The sequence below is a fragment of the Neovison vison genome, chromosome 9 (genome assembly GCF_020171115.1).
Source record: "Neovison vison isolate M4711 chromosome 9, ASM_NN_V1, whole genome shotgun sequence".
Lineage (NCBI taxonomy): Eukaryota > Metazoa > Chordata > Mammalia > Carnivora > Mustelidae > Neogale > Neogale vison.
The window spans coordinates 78,543,348-78,549,280 of NC_058099.1; positions in this window are offsets into that span (position 1 = coordinate 78,543,348).

Sequence of the window (5,933 nt, forward strand, 5' to 3'; positions counted from 1 at the left end):
TGAGAGAATAACACATCACAGTCCTGGAAGGGAATAGATTTTGCTTCATTAAGAGTGATAATAACTCAACTATAAAATAAATTTAAGTTTTAGGATCCTGGGTCTCACATGTACCATCCGAAAGGGCTTTAGGAAATAGCTATGGTTTTTCCCTTTCAAGTATTCCTTTCCCTTATAACCTTCTTTTGATAACAGCACTCCTCTTTCCTCTTTTCTTTCACTTATTTCATGTGGTATAAAAGGAAGTGCCCTCATCCCAAAATAAAGAGAGATCACAGTGACAACACTGTATGAGCTCCTGAATCCCACCATATCTGAAGACTACTCTGTGTTTTATTTCTGTGTATGGCAAGAGAGTTCCCTTTTTTCTTAAACTAGCTTAAATTGAGTTTCTGTAAATGACAAATGTCAATTCTGACAAATGAAAAAGTATAGTAGCCTGTCAATTTTATTTTCTGATGCCTCTTATTCACTTATTCACTTATTCATACCTATGAGTCACCAGGCAACTGAGAAAAAGCTCCAACACAAATGTAAGATTAAAAAAAGAAAGAAAAGGGGCGCCTGGGTGGCTCAGTGGGTTAAAACCTCTGCTTTCGGGGCGCCTGGGTGGCTCAGTGGGTTAAGCCGCTGCCTTCGGCTCAGGTCATGATCTCAGGGTCCTGGGATGGAAGCCCGCATCGGGCTCTCTGCTCAGCAGGAAGCCTGCTTCCCTCTCTCTCTCTGCCTGCCTCTCCATCTACTTGTGATTTCTCTCTGTCAAATAAATAAATAAAATCTTTAAAACAACAACAACAACAACAACAACAAAAAACTCTGCTTTCGGCTCAGGTCATTATCCCAGGGTCCTGGGATTGAGCCCAACATCAGGCTTTCTGCCCAGCGGGGAGCCTGCTTCCCCCTCTCTCTCTGCCTGCCTCTCTGCTTATTTGTGATCTCTCTCTCTCTGTCAGATAAATAAATAAAATCTTAAAAAAAGAAAGAAAGAAAGAAAAAAGACAGAGACATTTCTAAAAGTTCTCAAATATTCAAAGTAATAAATGGAAATGTTATGTCTATAAAACAATAACTACCACATGCTATGTAAAACAAAAAAGCAGAAACATTTAAAGAACAAGAATAAGTAAAATATATTAAAAAAAAAAAAGAAACCGGTTAACTTTATAAATGTTGGAAAACAAAGTTGAGAAAAACCCCTCACTAAAATAAAATGATAAAACAATACGGCAGGAAAAATTGAGAAAAATAACAGAAATTAGAGAATTAATTCAGGAATTTTACCTTCTCATTGAGAAGACTTCTAAGAAGAGAGAAAAGGGAAAAGAAAGGGTTGGTATCTACCAAATAATGTAAGAAAATTTCCAAGAACTGAAGGATAGGCATTTCAAATCACACAGGTCCACTGAAAGCCAAGAACTATGAATGAAAAAGTATCAAAGTACATCATCATGAAAGGATATACTATAGAATATGGGAAAATTATCTACATGAAATCCAGGAAATAGGAATCCAACACAGGACGGGAAAAAAAAAAAAAAAAGTCCCAGAATTACACCTCTCCTTCTGAAAGAAGGAGAAAGTGAAAGACTAGAGTTAATTGGAGACATGTTGAAGGAGGGTACTGTGGAGGAAGAGTTTACTCTACCTTTCATGGTCCTTCTAGCTGGGCTAAGGATCAAATTGACAAGAGACGATTAACAGGAGAAAATAAAATTTAATAGCCTACTTATGGGGAATCCACACAGACATGGAAATTCCAAAGACAGTGAGGCAACATGATGCTTATATGATCTAAGGAGAAAAAAAGTGGTCTGAGGATACAAGAAGAGAAAGACCATTAGTAGGAAGGTGAAGAGATGTTTAGAAAACAAAGGTTGCCTTTTTACTTAAGTAAGTTTCTTAGGTAAAGAGGAATCTCTATTAATAGGTCTTTTCCTGGTACAAACAGGCATTTGGGGGGGGGAGGCAGATTTTTCTGAAACTGCAGGGTTTGGATTGCTTTTAACTCAAAATAATATTGATGCCAAAGTGGCTCATCTTGGGGCTGCCTCCCTTTGGTCCCTACAAGGGTTACTGAAGAAAAAAAAAAAAACAATAAATTAATTGGTGTTTTGGTATATAGAGGTATTTTAAGGATTAGAACAGAACAAATGGACTATTTTTTGGTGGGGGGGAGCCATACATTCATAGAGAGCTAAACAAATATTAGAGGAAATTTTTAACTACAGAAAAAAATACCCCAGAATAAAAGAAGTCACAGTATGTTACTTGAGTCTGCAATGCACAATATTTTCAAGGTAATAATATCATAAACACTAACAGCTGATTCAACCAAAAATTGTGATAGAAGACTATATAAGGATAATGAGGACAGAAATTAGAAAAATAAAGAAAAGAAATAAAGGTTATTATATAAAAAAAATTAATATGCAATACCCAATGTTCATAATTCAGGAAAGAGCAGTATGTATCTATTATTTAGAAATATCAAAAAAGAAGAAAGAGTTATTGAGTGGGTAGAAAGGGATGAAAGAAAGAACTGCTGTTTCTCTTTATAAGTCTTTTAAAATATTTGCTTTTAAAAGTATGTGCTTATTACCCTGGTAAAAAAATAAATAAAATAAGATTTTAAATATATTTCAAAAGCTAGGTAGCCTGGGTGGCTCAGTTGGTTAAATATTTGCCTTCATCTCAGGTTATGATCCAAGTCCCAAGATGGAGTCCCATGTGGGGACTCCTCAGTGGGGAGTCTGCTCCTCCCCAACTCCCAATGATCATGCTCTTTAGCTCTCACCCACTCTCTGTCTCAAATTAATTAATTAATTAAATTTAAAAAAAAAAACAAACAAACAACTAGGTAGCCCAGAAGGAGAATTAAACAAGCTCCTGGAAGGAGCCTCTTTTAGGAACTGTGGCTTCTCCGGACAGGCCCACAGCAGAATCCTAAAAGGTACATCCTTTCCACAAGGGAAGCCACCTACATGTTATACCAGGAATAGAAGGTAACCCCCATGGTCCGAAAGCAGAAAGTCACCAGATTTTGAGTTAACTCAGAAGATGACCAATGAGGATTTCAGAAAGGATGAAAAAAGAAAGCAGGAATTCGACCAAACTCAAACTCTGAGGCTGACTTAGCTAAAATTCTTTACAGAAAACACGGAAGCCAGGGGCACCTGGGTGGCTCAGTGGGTTAAAGTCTCTGCCTTCAGCTCAGATCATGATCTCAGGGTCCTGGGATCGAGCCCCACATCAGGCTCTCTGCTCAGGAGGGAGCTTGCTTCCTCCTCTCTCTCTGCCTACCTCTCTGCCTACTCTCTCTGTGTCAAATAAATAAAATCTTAAAAAAAAAAAGAAAGAAAGAAATTATGGAAGCCAAACTGCCAAGGCAGAGTATAAGCAATAAAAGAAAGAATCTGCTTAATGAGAGAAACAGAAGAAGCAATAAATTAAAAATTGAATAAGGGTAAAAGTTGAGAATCCAAAGAAATTGGAAAAGAAAGAAAGAGAAAAAATAACACAGGAACCAAAAGACAATACTGCTGATTAAAAACTGCAGTCTGAGGGGTTTGAAGTGGCGGGGGGGTGGGAGGCTGGGGTACCAGATGGTGGGTATTATAGAGGGCACGGCTTGCATGGAGCACTGGGTGTGGTGAAAAAATAATGAATAATGTTTTTCTGAAAATAAATAAATTGGAAAAAAAAACTGCAAAGATATACACTACATGTAACATTTCAGGTAAGTCAGTATCATGTCTGAAGAATTAAATCCCTAAGATGACATCTAGAGTGTGGCCCTGAGCAATGCAATTAACCATTTAGGTCTCAGTTTCTAATCTGTAAAATGAAAATGATATCTACTTCACGGTGTTGATTAGAACACAACATTGAGATGATTTTAACAGATAACAACATTGAGGAAATGGTAAATCTCTATGGCAGAAATTCCAGTGTGAAAGAAAAAGGCCCCCCAAAAAATCCTTAAAAAGGAAGAAAGTTAGTGAGGTGAGAATGGAGGGATAAGAAATAAACTCCAGGTTTTGCTATCTGTCTCCTTGGGGAAGAATATGCCAAGGCTATCATTTGTTTGAACATCCCAAGTTTGATCCATTATGATTTGATCCTGACATTTGTACTGATAAGAACAATACCATAATCTAGAAGTTAAAGAAAATTTCTCCTCAAGATTAACAAATATTCAGGGCACTTGGGTGGCTCAGTCTATTAAGTGTCTGACTCTTGATTTAAGCTCAGGTCATGATCTCAGGGTCATGAGATCAAGTTCTGTGTTGGTTCTGCACTAGGCCTGGAGCCTGATTAAGTCTTTCTTCCTCCCTGTCCCTCTGAGACCTTCCCTCCCTCTGCTCATGCTCTCTCTTAAAAAAAAAAAAAAAATTAAGTATTTCCAATGGCACAGTAATTTAAGCAAAGGTGAGTATTTACATGATGGGAAAACCTAGAAACAAAATAACAGAAACAGAATTTCAGAGGGGAGGTGTAAGATGGCAGAGAAGTAGGAGACCCTGTTTCAGCTGGTCCCCTGAATTGAGCTAAATATCTACCAGAACACTCTGAACACCCATGAAATCAGCCTGAGATGTAACATTATACACTTCTGAATCTCTACGGGGGCAGAAGATCATCAGTGGAGAGGGGTACCTTGACAGGATCATAGTTGATATATATACATCCTCATAACCACCTCTCACCAAAATGACTAGGAGGATGAACACCAAACAGAGGAAAAATTCAGAGACTGCAACCTCTGCCACAGAACTATTGGATATGGATATAAACAATATGTAGGAAATGGAATTCAGGGTAAAAACTGTCCAGGCAATGACTAGGTTGGAGAAGACCAATCATGGCAATAAAAATCTCTAAGGGTGGAAGGGAGAGCTGATCTGGAAGAAGTTAAAAATACTACAAAGGAGATCCAATCTAATCTAAATATTCTAACAGCTATGGTAACTGAGGCAAACGATCAATTAGTGATGTAGAAGAAAACTGATAGAAAAGCAGGATCAGGAGGAAGCCTGGAACAAACAACTTAGAAGCCATGAAAACAGAATTAGTGAAATAAATGATGCCATGAAATGTTCCAGTGTCAGAATTATTGGGATCCCCGAGAGGGTGGAGAAAGAGAAGACTAGAAGATACAATTGAACAAATACTGGGGAAATTTTCCCTCATCTGGGGAATGGGACAAGTGTTCATGTCATAGAGGCAGAGATCAATGAGTCTAGAAAGACCTCCAGACACCTAATTGTGAGGTTTACGAATCAGAGATTCAGACAGAAGGTCTTAAGGGCAGCTGGAGGAAGAGATTTCTTACATACAGAGGAAGGAAGATCAGAATAAAATCAGACCTGTCCACAGAAACCTGGCAGCCAGAAAAGGCTAGTAAGACATATTCAGGGCACTAAATGAGAAGAACATGCACCCAAGAATACTTTATCCAGCAAGACTGACATTCAGGATGGATGGAGAGATAAAGAGCTTCCAAGACCTGCAAGGTCTAAAAGATTATGTGACCATCAAGCCGGCACTACGATAAATATTAAAGGGATTCTATAAAAGAAGAAAGAGCCAAGAGTGACATAGAACAGAAAGGTACAGAGATAATGTATGGAAATAAGGACTTCACAGGAAACATGATGTCAATAAAAACCTACCTTTCAATAACTACTCTCAATGTGACTGGCTTAAATGCTCCCATAAAAAGGCACAAGGTTGCATATGGGATAAAAAGACAGGACCTGTCCATGTGCTGTCTATAAGAGACATGTTTTGAACCTAACGATACATTCAGATTGAAAGTGAAGGGATGGAGGGGCTCCTGTGTGGCTCAGTGGGTTAAGCCTCTGCCTTCAGTTCAGTTCATGATCTCAGGGTCCTGGAATTGAGCCCTGCATCAGGCTCTCTGCTCAGCGGGG